At 46.9% G+C, this 22,054-nt stretch overlaps 1 long non-coding RNA gene across 3 annotated transcripts in view; it reads right to left on the minus strand.

Annotated features, from left to right (window-relative positions):
• Positions 1-22,054, minus strand: part of LOC135897098 (uncharacterized) — a 39,047-nt gene that overhangs the window by 8,140 nt on the left and 8,853 nt on the right. Inside the window, exons 2-3 of one of the 3 annotated variants that reach the window (XR_011507187.1) lie at positions 12,886-12,965; positions 395-553 (exon numbers count right to left, since the gene is read on the minus strand). This is a non-coding gene — a long non-coding RNA (uncharacterized lncRNA). Of the gene's footprint in view, positions 1-333; positions 554-12,885; positions 12,966-22,054 lie in introns of all 3 variants that reach the window. The other 2 variants (XR_011507188.1, XR_010562908.2) reach the window with 2 other exon arrangements.

Raw genomic sequence — 22,054 nt, forward strand, 5'->3', positions numbered from 1 at the left:
ACGGCTTTCATCTTTCAATACGCCGGGAAACATTATCGGTGTATCTCGAAGAAATTAAGAAAAGGTTACAGGATAGTATGATCAAGGCACGTTAATAATTCTGGATATAAGAAACTGTGCATATTTTCAGTTAGTGACGCATTGCTACTTCTGATGACCCTAAGGGCCAGACAATGAAATCTTCCTTACCTCAGTAAGGAAGCCTTCATTGCAGTGAGGCTACCTTATGTCACTCTGAAAGGTTCCTTACTGAGGCGCCCTCGGTGAAGGCTTCCTTGGTGCTTCCTTGGTACTTCCTCAGCATAAGAAGCCAAACAATGAAATCTTCCTTACCTCACTAAGGAAGCCTTCATTGGGGTGAGGCTACCTTATGTCACTCTGAAAGCTTCCTTACTGAGGGGCCTTCGGTGAAGGCTTCCTTGGTGCTTCCTCAGCATAAGGTGGCTCCAAAGCTACCTTCATGCGTCCTTACGCCGCTCCTGGCCCTGAACGAGCGCTTCACCTCACTGCTTAATCACGTGGCATTCGCTTGCGCATGCGCACTGTCGCCCACCTGCGGAGAAGAGCGAGCACGGTACCTCTTGCCAGGCATGTTCGTTTCAGTCACGCGTGCGGCATGAAAGCATTGCTAGGCGTTGCTAGGCGTTGCAAGACGCCGGCGTGCCAGCGTTGCTGGAGCACATCAAGTTTTGCACTGTAATGCGCAACTTTTTTTTAACTTTAGTAAACGAAACTAGAAGAAAGCGTCCACGCTTCTCTATATTAGCTATTCAATTTAAAGATTGTGCGACGATACAACATTTTTTAATAGAATAATGGTGTTCGCGGAAAGATTTGAAGAGATAATCTCGAACCCAGGCACGCGGCAACCGCTCCTTAGGTGAGGACGGGTGAAGGGAGCTTTCAGAGTACGCTTGCTTCCTCCATCGGTCCTTCGCTGTAAGGAGGCCTCACGTAAGGTTAGGAAGCGCTCGAAGGAAAGGAACTAGTGGTGTGCGAATATTCGGAATTTCGAATACGAATCGAATATTTTCCATATTCGAAGCGTATTCGATTCGAGAAATGCATGTTCGGAAATTCACGAATATCCGAGGACGGCCGAATAACGGTGGAAACGGCGAATATTCGGATAGACTGCGAATAATTGAGCAATTAACCAATTGTATGCTTGCTCCGCATTCTCCTAAGAACATGTTTATTAACTGAGAACTTCGCATGATCCGCTCATTATCTGTATGCTCTGTTTCAGTCTGTGGCGACGAGCGACCACGTAGACCGTCAAAGTATCGGGCTCTCGCAGGAGAGGAAAAACCAACACTCCGTCGCTTAGCGTAGCATTCTTTTTAATGATCTTCGGAACGCTAGCCCGCGCCGGAACGCGCCAGCCGCTCGAGCCTCGTGTAGACGCGAGCGTCCGCGTCAACTCTCGTGCGACGCCGATGCTGCTGCCGCTACAGAGGGCTCCCCCCCTAGAGAGGAGGAAAGTTCGACGAACGATGGAAAGTCCACGTGACGCGGCGTGTCTTGGCGTTGGTCTTCGGTGTCACGTTCGCTGGCGGCGGCGAAGGATGCAGCAGAGTCGCGTCGCATACTGGTGGGGCTGAGGGCGCGGGTGCTTCGATGTAGGCGGGTTTGAGACGTTCCAGGGCAATTGTGTCTGATCGGCCGTTGACATTGACAACAAACGTCGTCGGACGACGCTCTAGAACACAATATGGCCCGGAGTAGTGTGGTTGTAGAGGCTTCCGCACGGCACAGTTACGCACGAAAACGTGGGTAGCAGAGCTGAGTGCGGGAGAAACGTACGGGGACCTTGCTTCTTGTGAACGTGTAGGCACGGGGCGCATCTGGCTGAAGAAGGCTTGCAGGTCGGCGACGTATTCGGCAGGTGATGGCATAGGCGTTTTGGGGGTGGCGACAAAGAAATCGCACGGAAGGCGTAGGTGAGTGCCGTAAACTAGCTCAGCACAGGAGCAACCTAGGTCGCTCTTGAGTGCGGCTCTGATGCCAAGTAAGACGAGGGGTAAATGTAGGACCCACTTCTCCGGTGATTCATGTGCCATAAGGGAGGCCTTGAGATGCCGGTGAAAACGTTCAACTAGTCCGTTGGACTGCGGGTGGTAAGCAGTTGTGCGAAAACGTGTCGTTCCGACTAGTTTGAGTAGCTCGTTGAAGAGCGCTGAGTCAAACTGTCTACCGCGATCTGTGATTATTGTGGATGGGCAGCCGAACCTTGCTATCCACGTAGACACGAACGCTGCTGCAACAGTGGGCGCTGAGATATCAGATATAGGTGTAGCTTCTGGCCACCGTGTGTAACGGTCGATGCATGTCAGTATGTAGCAGTATCCTTTCGAAGGTGGAAGAGGGCCGATGAGGTCCAGGTGTACGGTGTCAAAACGAGCATCCGGTGGAAGAAAAGACTTGGCAGGAGGAATGGGGTGACGCTGGATCTTCGAACGTTGACACGACAAACAGCAGCGAACCCAATCGCGAACTTGCGCGTTTAGCCGAGGCCAAACGAAACGACTGGAAAGAAGCTTCTGTGTCGCGCGTATGCCAGGGTGCGACAGGTTGTGCACGGTTTCGAATAGACGTCTGCGAAGGGATGCCGGAATGTATGGTCTGGGTGTGTCGTTAGAAGTGTCGCAGACGATGGACGTACCATCTGGGGTCACAACGACGTCTTCCAATTGCAGGGACGTTGGCGAATTCCGGAGTGTACGAAGTTCAGTGTCGTCACGCTGTTGACTGGCGAGTAAGTCGGCCTCGATGATGAAAGGTTCCGATGTCAACGTGTTAACGACATTGACACGACTCAGAACGTCAGCTGGAATGTTGTCGGTGCCCTTGATGTGGCGGAACGTTGTTGTAAACTCGGAGATGTAGGAAAGCTGTCGAATCTCGCGGGGCGAGTAACAGGACGCCGAACGATTCGTTGCGTGCACAAGGGGCTTGTGGTCAGTCAAGACAGTGAATGCACGGCCTTCGAGGAAATGGCGAAAATGCTTGATAGCCAGGTAAACAGCGAGTAATTCACGGCCGAAAACGCTGTAGCGGGACTGCGCAGGCTTCAGTTTCTTGGAGAAAAAAGCGAGTGGATGCCACTCATTCTCGATGAATTGCTGCAGAACGGCACCAACGGCGGTATTTGAAGCGTCGGTCATGATGGCAGTGGGTGCGTCTGGCTTTGGGTGTCTAAGCAGCGTGGCGTCGGCGAGGGCAGACTTGACTTTTGCGAAAGCGTCTGCGGCCTCTTCAGTCCACTGAAGCACTTGTTTGCGCTTGTTTACCAGGAGAGCGTCTAGCGGAGCCATAAGTCGTGCGCACTCGGGAATGAATCGGCGGTAGAAATTGACGAATCCGAGAAATTGGCGAAGCTTGGTGAGTGTGGTCGGTCGGGGAAAGTTTTCGATGACGCGAATCTTGGACGGCAGAGGTCGAATGCCGTTAGCGTCGACGATATGACCGAGGAACTCGAGTTCGGTTTGACCGAATTCACTCTTGGCGGCGTTGATGACAATTCCTTTACTGGCAAGGCGTGAAAACAACAACCGCAAGTGGTGAAGATGTTCTTCGGCCGAAGAGCTTGCCACGAGGAGGTCGTCAATGTATGCAAAAACGAAAGGCAGACCTCGGGTGACGGAATCGATGAAACGCTGAAAGGATTGGCCCGCGTTCCGTAAACCGAAAGGCATGCGGAGAAATTCGAAAAGACCGAAGGGCGTGGTGATGGCGGTCTTGGGAATGTCTTCTTCAGCGACCGGTAGTTGATGGTAGGCGCGAACGAGATCGATCTTAGAAAAGATCGTCGCACCGTGCAACGCTACCGTGAAGTCCTGAATGTTCGGTAGAGGGTAGCGATCAGGAACTGTGACGTTGTTTAGTGCCCGGTAATCACCGCAGGGGCGCCAGTCGCCCGTCTTCTTAGGCACCATGTGAAGTGGTGATGCCCAGTTACTGGAAGAAGGGCGGATGATGCCAAGTTGCAGCATGTGTTCGAACTCCACGCGAGCGATCTTGAGTTTCTCCGGGGACAAACGCCGGGGTCGGAAGTAGACCGGTGGGCCGGAGGTGACGATGTGATGGCACACGTCATGTTGCACCGGTTGCGTCCAGTCCGGTAGGCGCGTCAAAGTGGGAAACTCGCGTAGGAGTGCGGCGAAAGGTTCGTCCAACATGGCAGAAATAGGCGCTATGGGCGATGTGCCTGATGATGGGACGCCGGGAACGGATAGCTGGGTCACGGAGTCGATGAGACGGCGTCGTTGGATGTCGACAAGGAGTCCGTAGTTATGCAAGAAGTCTGCTCCAATGACTGCATGACGGACGTCTGCAACCAGGAAAATCCAGCGGAACGCTCGTCGAAGGCCAAGGTTTAGCATGACGGAGCGTGACGAGAAAACTGGAATCCTGGTGCCGTTGACGGCTTGCAAAAACGACACAGGAGTCGCTTTTCGGTCGGAGCGCTGGGCGGGTAGAATGCTGACGTCAGCACCTGTGTCGACCAAGAATCGTTGTCCCGTAACTCTGTCCGTCACGTAGAAAAGGCGACTTGTGTGCTGGGCCGGACCACTCGTCGCCGTTAGAGGTCGGCCGGCCTGTTTCCCTGCCAAGCGCAGGGACGCCGACAGTGACGAGCGTCGTTTCCAAAACGGCGGTGGTAGTAGCAAACGCCAGGCGTTGTAGTTGAGGCTTCATTGCGGGTGCCCGTGCGTCTTGATCTGCTGGAACTACGGCTGCGTGGGCGACGAGACGCGCGGCGATGCTCCGCTCCACAGATGATGCGTTCCAGTCGCTCACACAAGGAGTCGAGCGGAGATTGCACTGCAGAAGAGCAGGGAAGAGTTTGCAGAGCGGTTGTATTGTCACCCGGAGACGGTGCCGTGGCTGCGATGGTTGGGGTGGCTACTTCCATGACTTTGTCGGCCAAAGCAGCAAGTCCGGTAAGGTCCATGGTAGAGGCTGTCGCCAGGACCATCTGCACGTTAGCCGGGAGTCGTTGCAAAAACAGTTCGCGCAACAGCGTGTCGTCGATGGATCTCGCGTTGTTTCCGAGCAGCTGGCTCATTCGGCGAAGAAGTTGACTAGGGCGTCGGTCGCCGAGTTGTTCAGCGGACAGAAGCTGCTGGATACGAGAACGCTGTGAAGCTGCTGTGCGCTGTAGCAGTGCTGCCTTGAGATCGTCATAGGCGGCGGCAGACAATGGGGAGTTCAACAAATCTGCTACCTCGTCAATGGCGGCGGGCGAGAGTGCTGCGACGGCGTAATGGAACTTCGAGGCTTGAGAGCGGATACCAGCGACTTGAAATTGCGCTTCGGCCTGAAGAAACCACGCCAAAGGATGCTGGTCCCAGTACTGTGGGAGGCGGACAGCGATGGCGGAACAGGAGGGCTCACCGCGTTCCTCGGAAGGGTTCTGGCCTTGAGCTCTCGTAGCGTTGGTCTGGTCCATGGTCGTCTCTACCACAGGAGCGTATGGCAGTATCACGTCCGGAGTCACCAAACTGTGGCGACGAGCGACCACGTAGACCGTCAAAGTATCGGGCTCTCGCAGGAGAGGAAAAACCAACACTCCGTCGCTTAGCGTAGCATTCTTTTTAATGATCTTCGGAACGCTAGCCCGCGCCGGAACGCGCCAGCCGCTCGAGCCTCGTGTAGACGCGAGCGTCCGCGTCAACTCTCGTGCGACGCCGATGCTGCTGCCGCTACAAGTCTATCTGCTTCAGGCATTTGAGACATGAGCAGTTTCGGTTTCTTTTTCACCAAGCTTTATAATTCCAATTATTTTGGAATGCCCCATTGCCTCGAAGGTTGCAAAGGCAACTCAGGGTTGCCTTTGCAACCCTGAGTTGCCATTATCTGTATGCTCTGTTTCAGTCTATCTGCTTCAGTCATTTGAGACATGATCAGTTTCGGTTTCTTTTTCACCAAGCTTTATAATTCCAATTATTTTTGGAATGCCCCATTGCCTTGAAGGTTGCAAAGGCAACTCAGGGTTTGCTAACATTGATTCAAGATGTATCAAGGCTCTTTGTGCGGAGTGGAAATTTGATGAAGTGGCCAGCCTAGGCATGTTTCTTGATCCGCGCTTTATGGCCACAGTTCATCAGATGATCATGTCAGATGATCTGGCTGAAAAACCTTGTGACAAGGGAGCTCCAGGAAGCCGTCGTGGAACACCATGGGGACACCGCCGTGCCAGCGTCGACTTCGTGTCCACTGGTGGCATCGAGTGTATGGAATGCTTTTGACGATCTAGTGATGAACAAAGAGAAGACACATTTGGCATCTGCCCCTGAGAGGGAAGGTACAGACTACGCGCAAAAGCCTCTTCTGGAAAGGGGCATGAATCCTTGTGAGTGGTGGCAGTCCATTGGCGGCTTCAGGTACCCGCTTTTAAGTGCACTCGCCCGGAAGTACTTGGCGATCCCTGCCACTTCACTTCCTAGTGAAAGAGTCTTTTCTACCGGTAGAAATGTGACAGTGCATAGAGAGCGTTTACTTTCTGGCCATATTGAGCAGTTAATTTTCCTTCACGACAATCTGTAACAAGCGTTTTACCTGACTGAGGGCATTACCTGAGTCCGTTATCTATAATTGAGTACCTCTTTAATTTGAAGCAACCTTGTAAAATGCAATGTTATTTTTAAAAGGGTAATAAAGCTATTGTTACCTCTCTTGCAATTTTTTAATACTACACATGTATTCGATATTCGATTCGATATTCGAAGAGAGTTCTTCGTCTTATTCGTATTCGATTCGTAATCGAAAATTTCAATATACGCACACCCCTAAAAGGAACGTTTTATTGTTTGGGCCAAGCTACCTTCATGCGTCCTTGCGCCGCTCCTGGCCCTGAACGAGCACTTCGCCTCACTGCTTAACCACGTGACGTTTGCTTGCGCGTGCGTGCTGTCGCCCACCTTCGGAGAAGCGCGAGCACGGTACGTTTTGCCAGGCACGTTCGTTTCAGTCACGCGTGCGGCATGGAAGCGTTGCTAGGCGTTGCACGACGCCGGCGTGCCAGCGTTGCTGGAGCACATCAAGTTTCGCACTGTAATGCACTGCTTCTTTAGATTTAGTAAACAAAACTAAAAAATAGCGTCCACGCTTCTCTATATTTGCTCATCAACTTAGAGATTGTGCGACGATACAACCTTTTTTATTGAATAGGGGTGTTCTGGTGTTCGCCTAAAGCTTTTAAGAGATAATCTCGAACCCAGGCATGGCGGCAACCGCTCCTTACGTGAAGACGGGTGAAGGGAGCTTTCAGAGTATGCTTGCTTCCTCCATCGGTCCTTCGCTGTAAGGAGGCCTCACGTAAGGTTAGGAAGCGCTCGAAGGAAAGGAACGTTTCATTGTTTGGACCTAAATGTATGTGTAATGTGCATGGTACCTTCGTCTCAAAGAAATAGTATCTCAAGTAGCAGCAATCAGAAGTGGCAGAGGCGCACAGACAGCAACGTAATACACAGAACTCACTCTCCGCCTCTATGCCTCTCAACATATGGCGCCATAAAGCCTTGTAACAAGGACACAACTCCACTGAGTTAAACTTGATGCCTAAATATATTTAGAAAAGGTTTTAAGCAATAACCGGATTCTTCAATTTCCCTTCGCGCAATAAATGCAGAGATTGAAGCATTGTACGTTTTATTCGCCAATATGGTCGACACAAAGCACGATATCGAAAAAAAGGTCACGCATAGTGTTTCATAGCTGATTCCCGCACTATTCCTATATCGAATATCCAAATCCGTTTGCACCTTAAAATACGATGGCTTATAATTATAATAATCAACGTCACTCTACTCATGACGAAAATTATCATCATGAGCCTATATTCAAGTTCATTGCAAGACCAAGACCTCTACCAGTGATTCACAAATATCCCTGTCTTGCGCTACCTGATTGCAACTTGAGCCTGAATATTTCCTAATTTCATCACGACACCTGATTTTCAGCTGTCCTCGACAGCGTTTCCATTCCCTTGGCTCCCATTCTGTAACTCTAATTGTCTACTGGCTATCTGCGCGGCAGCTGACATGCACTGCCCAGATAGATTTCTTTATTTTATTATAGACTCTAATTTCGGATGTTCCCGTTTGTCTCAGATCTACACCGCTCTGTTCCTGTCTCTTAACGTTTCGTCTAACATTCTTCGTAGGACCACTCTTTGTGCGCTCCTTATCTTGTTTTCCTGCTCTTTTGATATCTTCCATATTGCTAACTAATATGTTACCGCCGTTAAAGTGCAATCGCTGCGCAATTTTTAAGGCGAACGCCTCAGACGACCCATGCGACGAAAATTTGCCCATCCGTGTCCGGCACTAGGAAAATTTTACCGCCCGGCATTACGGCACCAGAATTGGGGTTTGAACGCTCGGCGCCGGGTGTCGAACTGTGGACATTTTGGTGTTAGTTACCGCAAATGCAGTTAGGGGACAGTTCATCACGATAGATTTAGTTCAAGCCGTCGAACCCACGGTCTTTGGTTGTAAGGCGAAGGAAGTTAATACAAAGGTAATTAAAATAGTTATTTAAGGCACTCTACCCACGACCTTCGGGGGGAGTCCAACCCATGATCTTTGGTGTTAATTAGGGCGAAAACGATTAAGGACTTTTTCTGTTCTTTTAAAACCAGGTGAAGGCACATTCACTGTTTTTCATGCAAACGTGCGTAGTATTCGCAAGCACTGGAATGAATTTTGTGTCCACGCTGGTGCAGTACGTGATATAGCTGATGTTTTTGTCTTAACTGAAATTAATATTGGGCAGGAACATACTGGTCTCTTTCAACTCCAAGGTTATCGCAATCATTTTTTGACGCGCAAGGACGGCCGTGGCGGTGGAATTGCCATTTTCATCAAAAATTGTTGGATTTCAAGTCCTCTGAACATAACTTTCACAAGTGCTGAATCGCTAGCCCTTCGTATTCACACACGATCTTTTGCCATCACATTGCTCGCTATTTATAGGCCGCCAAATCAAAGTGTTAGAAAGTTTGTGGACGAATTGCATCTAATTGCTTTTCCATCTGGTCACGTGTGTATGATAGGTGATGTTAACATTGACGTGCTGAAGAGAGAACGACACATTGTAGCTGATTACTTGAACACGCTTGCTGACGTTGGAATAGATTCTATTATCAACCTTCCCACACGTGTCGAAATTTTGGGTACATCGCTTGTTTCTTCATGCATAGATCACGTCAACGTTCGCACTGAGAACGACCAGGTACTTCCGTTTATTATTGAGCAAAAGCTATCCGATCACTTCTATGTTGGGTGTAGCTTTCTATCGTCTCAGCATGCTGCGGCTAACAACCCAGTATCACAGATAGAGGTTATTGATAAAAGGAAGCTGGACTCGTTGTTGCAAGGCTACGACTGGAAATCTTTCCTAGCAGAAGTTCCTGCCAGTCACCTGTATAAATCTTTTATTGCCGTTTATACGCAGGCAGTGCACTCTTGCAAAAACGTAGTCGTCTTAAAGCAACGAAAGCCGAAATGCCCGTGGATAAATGGAAATGCTCTAACCGCGTTAGCTGAAAAAGAACTAGCCTGGGCGCGTTGTCGGCGCTCACCTAATAATCAGTATCTTCGTGAAGCTTATAAGATGGCTCGCAATAAAGTCACTGCTGTGCTTAGAGGTGCCAGGCGACAGCACTTCCAAGGTAAATTTTCTGAATTTAGAAAAAACCCGTCCAAGACTTGGTCCGTGGTTAACGAATTAAGGGGTCGTCCCCGGAGAGGCCCATACCAAACTATTGCGAAGAATTTCGGTCCACCATCTATAACGTTAGCAGACCAATTTAATTCCTTTTTCTCGTCTACTGCAGCAAGCTTTTCCGGTAATACGGCTAGTTATTGTATGCCGCAATCGGTAGTTGACTCTGCATTTCTACCTGAGTGTACCGAGGATGATATTCGCTACATCTTATTTAACTTAAAACAGCACAAGTCGGTTGGATTAGATGGTGTATCTGTGGACGTCCTTCGCAGAAATTTTGAGGCCCTAAAGAATGTTCTTTTAGCAATTATAAATAACATTATAACCACGAAAGAAATACCGCCTGGCCTCAAGGAAGCGCTTGTAGTTCCTCTCTTCAAAAGCGGACAGGTCAATGTTGTCACAAACTACAGGCCAATTTCGATACTTTCGTGCATTGCTCTTATACTTGAAAAGCATATTTTTCACGTAATGCAGAGCTTCATTGACGCGCACAACATAATGTCGCCTAATCAGTACGGATTTACTTGTGGGCGTGGTACTAGATTAGCATTAGATGAATTAACTGATTTCCTTAATGGTACTCTTGAAATTAGTGCATTCGCTTGTGCATTATTTCTGGACGTATCAAAAGCTTTTGACTCCGTCAACCATGAAATTTTACTTTGTAAACTTCATAGCTATGGCTTCCGAGGGCCTTTTCTAACTTTCCTTAAGAATTATTTGCACGGTCGAATTCAAGTAGTAGTTCTCGGAAATATTAAAAGCAAACCTAGACAGTTGAGCGCTGGAGTTCCCCAAGGGTCGATTTTAGCTCCCCTTTTATTCAACTTGTACGTTAATGATCTCAGTCAAGCAATTTTTCGCTGTCGGGTGTTTCAATACGCAGATGACACGCTTTTAGTATCTCGTCACACTAATTACCATCAAGCCGTTGCGGAATTACAAACTGACACTACAAATGTTATCAGTTGGTACCGTAAAAACTTAATTTCTATTAACCAGAATAAAACTAAATTAGTATGTTTTCACGATCCACTGAAATCTATTCCTGTCATCACTCCACTGTTTCTTCATTCTCCTCTGTGTAACAATTGCTCTTGCTCTCCTATTCCATACCTCTCAAGTGTCAATTATCTCGGTGTTCATTTCGATTCTAACATGTCCTGGAACACTCACTTGGCTAACGTTTGTGAAAGGCTGCGCAAAATAGCCTGCCTACTGCATTCTATTAAAGCACTATGCCCAATTTACGTAAGGAAAACAATAGCACATGCATTAGCGTACAGTGTGCTAAGATATGGAATCTGTTCTTTTTATTTCTGTTCAGTGTTTTGGCGCAATAAAGTTGATTCTTTACTAAAATCCATAATTCGGGCGGTGATGTATGGTGTGCACATTACTAACAATTCCAGTCTTTTTTCATGCTCGCACATGCCCTCGTTCAGGCTGTTATTCAAAGAAACGGTAATCCTTTTGTATATATGGAACAATGAGTTCTGCCTCCCGTATGTCCCCGCCAGAGCATTACGTACACGTGACCGCTTTACCTTACCAAGAGTAAGGACAAGATATGGCAAACGTGTCCGTGCCTTCTATGTACCTGATGTATTAAATGACCTGCCAGAAAAAGTTTTATCTTCCAGCACACGGAAAGAAGTTAAATCTTATATTCTTGATTTGTATGTGTAATTTGGTTTCTTTTCTTCCTTTCTTTCTTTCTTTCTTTCTTTAGTTTTATTTTTGAGTTTTGTACATAACTGATTTACTGTGCCGCTCCCTGGCTTGCTCCATTCTGCCGAGCGCTGCCCCACAAGCCCATTGTTGGCTTGGGCAGGCTCGTATTTGTATGTAATTTTCGAAATAAATAAATCATTTATATATATATATATATATACCACGACATACCATAGAGATATCGGTAACCCAGCCGTAACTCTAAGTTAGGGATGAATGCATTACTACAAAACTTAGTAGGTGAAGACGGCACTCCAACTTTGAAACTGTGGTCAGAGCGAGATATGTATGACGGTTTGGTGATAAGTTGTTCTTTCAACATAGGGTTGTGGTGGTAGATTTTATAGAAAAGCGAAAGGCGGAAGGATCTACGACGGAAAAAAGTTCTGGCAAGTTAGGTGTTGCTTTCATTGAGGTAACGCTCGCATATAGGGAGTAGTTCGATAAGATGAAACGCGCTGCACGATTTTGCATGGCTTCTTTGCTGTTTATGAGTGTTATGTTAACCGGGTCCCGAATGGCGCATGCGTATTCTAATTTGGAGCGAACTAATGTGTTGTAGAGGGTTAGTTTCGGTGACGATAGTGCAGATGAGAAGTTTCGGCACAAATATCCCAACATGCGATTGGCATTTCTGCATGTAATGTCGACATGCATGTGCCAGGAAAGGTTGCTGGTGATGTTTAGTCCAATGTATTTGTATGATGAGACAACTGAAAGAGGGCTATTGTTGAGGAAATATGTATGCAGATTAGTAGTATTGGTACGCTGTAATACGCGCATGCATTTATATTTGCCTAAGTTAGGCTTCACACACCACTTGTTACACCATAACAAAACGTTATTAATGTCGTCTTGAAGTTTAAGAGAATCACTGAGGTCAGCAATTTTATGATATAGAATGCAGTCATCAGCAAAAAGCCTAATAGTTAAAAATTTCACACAGGAAGCCCGCTAATTAATATAGATTCGAAAAAGCAGAGGACCTAGAACGGACCCTTGCGGCACGCCTGACGTAACCACGAGGGGCTCAGACGACGAATTGTTCCCAATTACGTATTGTGTTCTATTATCAAGAAAGTTTTTATACCGTTACAGTACTAGCCGGTGAATGTTAAGAAAACTAAGTTTATGGATTAGTAGGTTGTGGGATACAGTATCGAAGGCTTTTAGCAAAATCGATAAAGATGCAATCGGTGTCAAATCCTAAGTCGGTGTTAGAAAAGAGGGGGTTAGTAATGCAAGCTAGTGGCGTTTCGCAGGAGAACGATTTTCTAAAGTCATGCTGACTCATTAAAACATAGTTCATCTCAAGAAAATGAAATATGTGGGAATATATTACGTGTTCCAAAATCTTACAGAGAATGCTGCTTAGTGATATGGGATGGTAGTTTTCGGGACAATGTGTGTTACCTGATATGTGAAGAGGAACCACCTTCCCCACCTTCCGGTCGCTTGGCAGTGATGAGCAGTGTAATGATTGTTGAAGTATCCTAGAAAGAATAATTGGTGAATACAGTTCAATACATTTGAGTATTTTTTGAATTATTTCATCTGAACCTGCAGGAGAAGATATTAGCCTATAAGAATTGAACCTATTGGGGTATCATAAACTTTAGTTGAAGCTGGCAAAAGCATAGGTGCGGCGTCATGAAGAAAGGAAGTAAAGACATTATTAAAAATGGTGCGACACTGATCACTTTGAACAGGGGTGTTAAATTGGGGCAGTTGTATTGTGGCTGGTTTATTACCACGAACAACATTCCAGAATTTACGTGGGCTGACATGTAAGTATGGTGGTGATGTAATCTTGAAAAAGGTTTGCTTAGCTTGGGAAATGGCGCTACAATATTCATCGTTGATTCGGTGGTATTCGGAGCAACGAATCGGGTTGTTTTATTTTTTTGCCGAACGAAATAACTGTTTTTCTTGTTACGAAGACGGCGCAAGGCTGCCGCAAGCCACGACGGCTGGGGATTACAGTGTACTTTTCGTGTTGAAACATATTTTCGAATTAAAGATATACTTGGCATCTGGCCGCACATGTCATCATAACACACTTCACTCTTGCTTCAAGACAAAGTCTTGGACCCGCCACGAAGCAAAGAAGCCAGGATATTTGTGGTGCTCGATGTCAAACCAGCGCTTGACACGCTTTCTCACGAAGCAACCGTCAGACGTCGAGAGGGCATACGTCGTTGAAGAAACGTGTTTCGGTACGTCCTTATCTTCCTTCCCGACAGGAAGGCAGCAATTGGTGTGGGCAGCACGCGCTCTGACATGTTTGCAGTGCCCAGTCGAAGGTCTTCACAGTGCTCAATCTTGTCACCTCTTCTTTTGCGTGTTGGGATGAGGCAACTGGCCCTACAACTCGAACAAGCACAGAAATTAATGCCCATACCTCAGATTTACGATTTGCACCGACGACATAACGCTGTGGGCACAAGGGGGCTCCTATGGGGAACAAGAATACCTATTCCATGAGGCCATAGGCAAGGTGGCAAAGTTCACCAAGCGGGCGTGCATGACATGCCCACCAGCAAAATCCCAGTTCATGCAACTACACAGAAAGCGTCCTAAGAAAGCTTTCACACCAAGGATGCACTTTCATCTCGACGGCTGGGCCATTCGTGAAGTCACGCAAACGAGAGTGCTTCGCTTTTTTTATTATCATCATTATCATCAGCCTGGTTACGCCCACTGCAGGGCAAAGGCCTCTCCCATATTTCTCCAACAACCCCGGTCATGTACTAAATATGGCCATGCCATCCCTGCGAACTTCTTAATCTCATCCGCCCACCTAACTTTCTGCCGCCCCCGGCTACGCTTCCCTTCCCTTGGAATCGAGTCCGTAACCCTTTATGACCATCGGTTATCTTCCCTCCTCCTTGCATGTCCTGCCCATGCCCATTTCTTTCTCTTGATTTTAACTAAGATGTCATTAACTCGCGTTTGTTCCCTCACCCAATCTGCTCTTTTCTTATCCCTCAACGTTACACCTATCATTCTTCTTTCCATAGCTCGTTGCGTCGTCCTCAATTTGAGTAGAACCCTTTTCGTAAGCCTCCAGGTTCCTGCCCCGTAAGTGAGTACTGGTGAGACACAGCTATTATACAGTTTTCTCTTGAGGGAAAATGGCAACCTGCTGCTCATGATCTGACAATGCCTGCCAAACGCACCCCAACCCATTCTTATTCCTCTGATTATTTCCCTCTCATGATCCGGATCCGCAGTCACTACCTGCCCTAAGCAGATGTATTACCTTAAGACTTCCAGCGCCTCGGTGCCTATTGTAAATTGCTGTTCTCTTCCGAGACTGTTAAAAATTACTTTTCTTTTCTGCAGATTAATTTTTAGACCCACTCTTCTGCTTTGTCTCTCCAGGTCAGTGAGCATGCGTTGCATTTGGTCCCCTGAGTTACTAAGCAAGGCAATATCAACAGCGAATCGCAAGTTACTGAGGTATTCTCCATTAACTTTTATCTCCATTTCTTCCCAATCCAGGTCTCTGAATACCTCCTGTAAACACGCTGTGAATAGCGTTGAAGAGATCATATCTCCCTGCCTGACGCATTTCTGTATTGGGGTTTTGTTGCTTTCTTTAGGAGGACCACGGTGGCTGTGGAGCCGCTATAGATATCTATCAGTATTTTTACATACGGCTCGTCTGCACCCTGATTCCGTAATTCCTCCATGACTGCTGAGGCTTCAACAGAATCAAATGCTTTCTCGTAATCAATGAAAGCTACATATAAGGGTTGTTTATATTTCGCACATTTCTCTATCACCTGATTGATGGTGTGAATATGATCTATTGTTGAGTAGCCTTTACTGAATCCTGCCTGGTCCTTTGCTTGACAGAAGTCTAAGGTGTTCCTGATTGTATTTACGATTACCTTAGTAAATAGTTTGTAGGTAACGGACAGTATGCTGATCGGTCTATAATTTTTCAAATCTTTGGTGTCCCCTTTCTTATGAATTACTTCACTTCGCTTACTTAACCAAAAGAACGGGAACCTCGATGCCACAATTCGGAGCTAAAAACCAACCGTTAAGACTGTGGCGCATGTGACATGGCGAGCGCGACGAAGCTGTAAAGGGCTCGCGCAAGGATAATATATTATCTATTGTATGAATAATGTATGCAATCACTTGCGATTAGCTTTATCACTTACCGCCTCCCGTCCCAAAAAATTAACCAAACTTAAATGAAGAAGTTTAACAACCTAATCAGAACGGCACACCTATCTTCTCTGGCACTCCCGAACTCAGTCAGCATGGAGTGCCTGGAGCGCTTCGGTGTTTACAACAAATTTAATAACATGCCATGGCAGTTCTGATATTGCAGAGAGCAAGGTTGAGCTCTAGACCGCAGGTCCGCTGTATTCTCCGAAGATTGGGATACAACACTCGACCATTGTCCTGCGGAGACGAAACAGACTTGTCTCGATATATGAGCGAGCACATTCATGTCTGCCATACAAAGAAATATGAATGCCAGGTACCACACAGAACGCAGACAGGCTATGGCGGTGACTCTGCAGAAGTTATTCGGCAAAAACCCAGCCGCCTATTACACCGACGCGAGTGCAACCAGAGGCCGGGACTTTACACGATTCTACGCATCACATCGATAACCGCCACATTTGGGACTACATCGCTGTGCACAGATGAGGCAGCGGCAATAGCGCTGGCGACACGAGATGCTGACTCCATGAGTGAGTCGGCCCATGTGCCTCCACACTCGCAGACAGCGCGTCGACTCTTCATGTGGGGAATGCTACCACGTAGGCCCCGAAAATTCTTGTCTCACGCCTGGATCTGGACCATGGCATTAGTTGGTGCCCTGCGCACAACAGACTGGACGGAAACAAAAGGGCAGACCGCATAACGAGCGGCAGCCAGAACGCAAGACGAACCTCCGTCCGCAGTGCGCGACATATTAGATAATCAGAGGAGGGGGAGAGGGACCTACTGCCCTACGAGTTCTAAACAGTTGACAAACACAGGGCTGGCGGCACATACAAACCAATTCATACCTAAAATTAAACCTGGTACACAAGAACTAGCCAACATATTACACAGACACCTGTCCATGGTGCGGTGCAAAACCAATGCTGGACCCCATAACGTGACAATGTACGGTTCGGCCAAGCAACGTCAACTCAACTTTTCTAAGGGCATCGGACTTCGTATGGCAATGGGAGGCACTGCTCGCAAGCGAAGACTGGGGCAGCCCATTGGGCCTGCTGGGCGAAGCTCAGCGAGCCGAAAGAGCCAGTCGAACTCTGGACTGAAGGCACCACCAGAGGCCCGCCATAACTCCAATAAACTGCTAAAAAACGTTTTTCCCTCCCTCCTCCTTTGTTGGAGAATTCTTGTTGACTAATTTGGTCATCTTTCTGTTCTTTCTCATCTTATTTAGCGTACTGCTGCACACAGAAGCTGCACTTTAAAAGTGTATCCAATAGCTCAAGGGCTTCGTTCTTGGCTGTCTCTAGAAAGACAAAAAATTTGTGTTCAATGAATGACAGAGTTACAACATTTCTTGAGATATCAAAAGGGAAGAGCCAAAAATTCAGCAAATAGACCGACTATGCCAACAACTAAGCATGAAACAAGGGAAAGCATACTCCTTGAGCATGTGAAGTATCATTTTATTTCGCACAAAACTAGGGTTCAGCGGGACTTCTCCTAAAATTCAGCAAAGGTCAACTTAATATAGTTATTTGGTTATTCACATTTAGATGAGAACTGTGCCATTGTTAGTGACAAAATAAGGTCTTACAGGATAAAACATATAGTGCAGGTTGACAAGCGGATTTCAATTTACAAGCGACAAACCATTAAGTATTCTGGAATGATTTCTAAAAGCATTAAAAACTTAAGATGCATAGAGCAGCTACACACAATAATGTATGTGCATAAAAAACGCACCTGGGTCGCTATCTTGTACGCGTTTGGAAAGCCGAGGTTTGGTTTCACCTCACGTTATCGGCCTAGATTGGTTATCGGTTTGCAAAGAAGTATGCAACTTCCTTATCACTCACTAAAGCACGCGCGCGAACGGAGATTTTTGTATGAAATGCGCATCAAGTTTCTGCTTAGTTGCCTCGCGTGACTGGCGTACGCCGCGCCGACGTTGCGAGCCGCGCCCATTACCGCGGCCTCGGAAAACTGAACACGTGTTTAAAACAACGATTGCGAGTGGCACCCAAGTTGCTACACTGGGACATTAATCTTTCAGTTTGGTAATTATGTGAGCCTTGATTATTGTTTACGTGAGCTGGTTAATGTTTTTGCTGTTTTTATAACACGGTCAAGGGCAATAGTTGGGACAATGCAGGGCAACACAGGCGGTACAAGTGCTCCTGACAACTATGAGCATTTTATGGAACATTTTCTGAAGCAGGACAATGCGTGCATGATGCCAAGACACCCCGATACCAGCACCCAAGCTGGCACAAAAAAGCAAGAAAATATTGCGAAGATGGCTGACAACACATGCACAATCTCTTAATGAAATGTTATAATTGGGATCATTCGTAGACTGTCAACGACGCACAACAACCACAAGATTCATAAGTACATAACAGAACTAGAACCAGCTTGATTGTGTCAAACGAAGAATTGCGCTTTGTTTAAAAGTGCTACCAAGCCACGCTAACGCACATATCAAGTCCAAAATTTTGAATTAACACTGATTCGACGAACTCACATTATGATTTTCTTTTTACGCGTCGTACAGCTTCTGCATTCGTCAAACGCGGATAGAAACTCCAAATTTTTCAGTGAAAGACAAGATTGATCCTTCTCCTCATTTCAAGCCCTTAAAGTGCTGTTGCAACCTGTCTTTCAGGCACTAATGCAGAGGCATACTGACACTCGTCTTTTCTTCTACAGTATATCCTTACTTTATTACCATGACGTCTTTGCCCAACTGTGCCAATTTGCATGACGCAGAAAGTACAAGATCTACCCCATACCTACCTGGAACTACACTAAGTTGTGCGAAACGTTCAAGACATCAGCGTTGCCACCTTGAGGAGGTGGATATGTTGCTGAGATCCCATCTCAATAAATAACACAGTGACGCGATTATCGATGAAGAGGTACGTTACTTTAGGAACCCAGAAATTGCACTGGTGCTTTCAGACAGAGAGTGAGGTTTCTGGCCCTGCCCAACGAGCTCTTATGTAAGAAAGCTGCAGAAGTGGTCTTCGAGAGATTCGAGCCCACTAAGCTGCAGTCAACCAAGGCCAAATAGTCTTAACTTTTACTCCTTGATAAAACGAACCTCCATGCGTTGCAGAAACAAGGGAAGCCCCAAAAATCAGGGGCTCTAAAAGTATTTTTCACAATGAAAACAAACAAGACCTCTACTCTGAGACCGATTGTCTCCGAGAAGGGGAGCTGGGAGGGTGTTCTCAGAAGTTACCTGCTAAAGCACTTGAAAAATGTGTTACCAGAGGATTCTTTCAAGGTCAGGAGCTCCGAATGTGGGACAAGTGTTCTGCGGCAACACAAGAGTGAAGTGTGCTATGTCCGTCGACATCCGGGAAATATGTAACTGCATCCCAATGGGCAAACTCATTGACCTTTCCCGCACTGTTGCCATTCAAACAAAATGCAGTTTGTCCAAAGGGCGATTCCTCAAGCGGCTGAGATGTTATCTTGGCGCTAAACTAAGTTATTTCGAAAACAAATTGTACACTGAAAAGCACGGTACCTGTATAGGCACTTGCATCGCTCCTGTCCTCTGTGAAATTCAAGCTGTCGGAGAAACTTTGCTTGATAAGCTGCACCAGAAGCCTCCGGTAGACGTTATAGGTAACCCACAGAAGAGATCTCTGTTCGAGGTGGTGCTATTTGTGCTCGACGTTTCGCACAATTTAAGGAAAGTCGCTGGGAAGCATGGGAAAATCTTCTGCTTTCTGCGCCGCGAAAGTTACTACTGTCCAATGCGTCACGGGTGGTCAAGTAAGGAAATACTGTACCATGCAACACGAGTATCAGTATTCCCCATGCACTACTTCTGGCGTGTACAAAACTTCGTTAAGCTGCGCTCGTGTTTACTTGGGCAGACTGGCCAGTGCCTGGACGACAGGCTTCGACAGTACTTCAGGTGTTTGGAATTGGGAGAAGGGTCTAATCTTGCCTTACACTACAAAGGTTGCGGTTGCTATTTGTGGTTCAAGAATGTGCAAGCTGTAGGACGTGGAAAAACAAAACTAGAACTTGATCTTTTGGAAGCACTGTTAATCAATATGTCTGGATCAAATATGTGCGTTAGCATGATGTCGGTGGCACTTTAAACGAAAAAACACGATTCATAGGCAGCCGCAGTAAAGCTAGTTATTCTACTTCTGCTTTGTTCTTTATGCCTCTTGTGCCAGTTGTGTGCAGTTGACAGCGTACACATGCTTCCCAAATATCACGTTTTCTACAATGATAATGCATGCATTTCTAGCAATTTTTCTGTAGTTCTCTTTCCTATGCGTGCTCCGTTTGTTACTGGTTTCTTGATGACCGAAGTGAAATTTTCCAATAGACATTCACCATTCTAAATGCTCTCTGTCTGTCTGTCTCTCTGTCTGTCTGTCTGTCTGTCCGTCCGTCCGTCCGTCCGTCCGTCCGTCCGTCTGTCTGTCTGTCTGTCTGTCTGTCTGTCTGTCTGTCTGTCTGTCTGTCTGTCTGTCTGTCTGTCTGTCTGTCTGTCTGTCTGTCTGTCCGTCTGTCCGTCTGTCCGTCTGTCCGTCCGTCCGTCCGTCCGTCCGTCCGTCTGTCTGTCTGTCTGTCTGTCTGTCTGTCTGTCTGTCTGTCTGTCTGTCTGTCTGTCTGTCTGTCTGTCTGTCTGTCTGTCTGTCTGTCTGTCTGTCCGTCTGTCCGTCTGTCTGTCTGTCTGTCTGTCTGTCTGTCTGTCTGTCTGTCTGTCTGTCTGTCTGTCTGTCTCGCCTCACTTTTTATATCTATTGCACTTCACCATACTCTTATAGGCATCAACTGGCACAAAATTGACTGTTCTAGAATTCTTACTGCAACTTCGCACTTGTCAAATTACGGCCGGCAGCCGTACTGCGCACAGTGCATAACTACATGGACTGGCAGCTTATGTCAAATATTTATTCTGGAGTAATGGCACCACGAGAAGTAAACGAAGACAAATACACGCAGGACGCAAGCGCCTACTCTATGTTCTATCCTTAATAAGAAGAAAGACAGAACATATAACACGTGGTGGTATGAAGTGACGTTATTCATTCAAGAAAAACATCGTCAACCAATGTTACTGAAAATTACTCATGCATTTGTCCTTTTTGTTGTGCATATGCCAAAGCTCAACTACCTTGCCTACTGTCTGGTCATTATTTCTGGCTAGAACGAGTTTTGTAGAACACAGGAATGAACCTGCACTTCTTGCAGTACGTCGCAATGTGCGGATGAGAGTTGTTGCGCACAAACAGCTCTATTAGCCCCAGCCTTTAATTTATACAATGTCTGTCTATGCAATATAGGCCTAACCGGATGGCAATGGCAGACTATACATAACTGCCATTGGACAGTGCACTGCCGGTGAACACACTCTGGTCTGCTGAACACCGGATGCTACCCGCCGAGCATCGGGACGATGCTCTTTCTGGAGGGGGGCAAATGCTGCGACGCCATCTGTGCCCAATCACGTTGACGATGAAGACGATTACCTCGTGTGTGCATGAGAGGCGCTAGAGAAGAAGAAGCCTGGACTCAGCGCTTGCCCGAATTCCCTCGATTAAATACCGCTCCCCGCTCTTGTTTCCAGTGAGCCATGACAATATGTAGACCTGACAAGTCTAGATTTCAATGAGAGCCTTCACGGTCGAGCACCATTATAATATGACCATTAGAGTGCGAAAATCATAAGCAGTGCCGATGCGATCCTGAAATTCGCAACTACCACGTGTTAGCAAGAACAGCAACCATTAACATAGAATGCAATCAAATCCTGGGCGGGGTCACACGTTAGAAGCCATTCTCGTATATTCGAGATTGGAAGAAGACCAAAACAACGATCGCAGCAGCGCTTATGAGGATATTGTTCTGCCGTTTCGGCTTTAGTTTCTCACTGCCTATATTTCGCAAATGCATCTTCTCTTTAGTTTTGCCTACTTTCATCCCTGTCATGATATCTACACCGGCTTGTAGCTTCGGCTAGGAAGCCCACACAACCCTGATCAGGCCGAAGACTATTGCTGTCACTTCAAGAAAAAAAAACACAAATAAATAAAGAAAGATACATGGCCCACTGCAAGCCCTTCAGAGCCTGCTAAGACGAGAGACGTTAGGAGAAAGGCACGGATGCCATTGATGCTTTTAACCGTCTGGTCTGCCATCTTGCGAAATGACACAGCTCTGGTTTCTTGCGTCGCGTCACTTTGCGCGACTTGAGCCGTGCATACCCGGATGCGCCTGCACAGTGAAATTGCTTTTACTATTAATCGTGAGCAGTGTACGGCTTCAGCACTGCCCTTTGAATTCTCCGCCAGTCATGGCATACCACCAAATCTTCAATGCGCAGTTATGTTTGAAATTTTGACTGCAGTGC

This window comes from Dermacentor albipictus, chromosome 7, assembly GCF_038994185.2.
Source record: "Dermacentor albipictus isolate Rhodes 1998 colony chromosome 7, USDA_Dalb.pri_finalv2, whole genome shotgun sequence".
Classification (NCBI taxonomy): domain Eukaryota; kingdom Metazoa; phylum Arthropoda; class Arachnida; order Ixodida; family Ixodidae; genus Dermacentor; species Dermacentor albipictus.